The sequence below is a fragment of the Citrus clementina genome, unplaced genomic scaffold (genome assembly GCF_000493195.1).
Source record: "Citrus clementina cultivar Clemenules unplaced genomic scaffold, Citrus_clementina_v1.0 scaffold_3, whole genome shotgun sequence".
Classification (NCBI taxonomy): domain Eukaryota; kingdom Viridiplantae; phylum Streptophyta; class Magnoliopsida; order Sapindales; family Rutaceae; genus Citrus; species Citrus x clementina.
In genome coordinates, this window is record NW_006262339.1 from 2,739,759 (window position 1) to 2,740,437 (window position 679).

A 679-nucleotide genomic window follows, 5' to 3' on the forward strand; every position below is an offset into this window, starting at 1 on the left:
TACAGAAGATTACAGTGTCAAATGGCACCGGCTTCGGAAAATTTAGAGGACTCAGTAAGTTTGGCTGCTATATTAATATGATTTTTTATTTTTATAATGATAAATTTATTATATTTGTAATAATTTTATCAAAATTATTATTTAAATTTTATATTTATTACATATTATTAACTCTCTCTTTTTTTCTTAATTATAGGTTTTTTTAACAGCGGCTGCAATTTAAAAGTTACAACGCCTCAATTCTAAACAGAGCCTTTCTTTGCTGAGTATTGATATTTGACTACTTGAAATTATTTCAACAATCATATTTTTTACTTTATTTTATTACTTTCAATAATTACCTTATCAAATATATAAAAAAAAACATATATTAATTTTTATTTTATTTTATTCTCTCTCCCCCACTCCCTCTCTCTAACATAACCATCAGTCCCACCACCTATCTTCATCAAAAACAAATTCATCATCATTATCCCCACCACCACCTCCATCATCTATCTTCTTGACCATCAATTCATCATCTCCACTAACATGTAAAGAAGAGTTTCAATGTTCAGTCTTGTTTAATTTTATGAACAGGTGGTGGATATTATTGTTATTGATGATATTAGTGTTGATAATCAACAATTTTGTATAATTTTAGTTTAGAATCTGACTAGAAGTTAATAATTGATTTAAA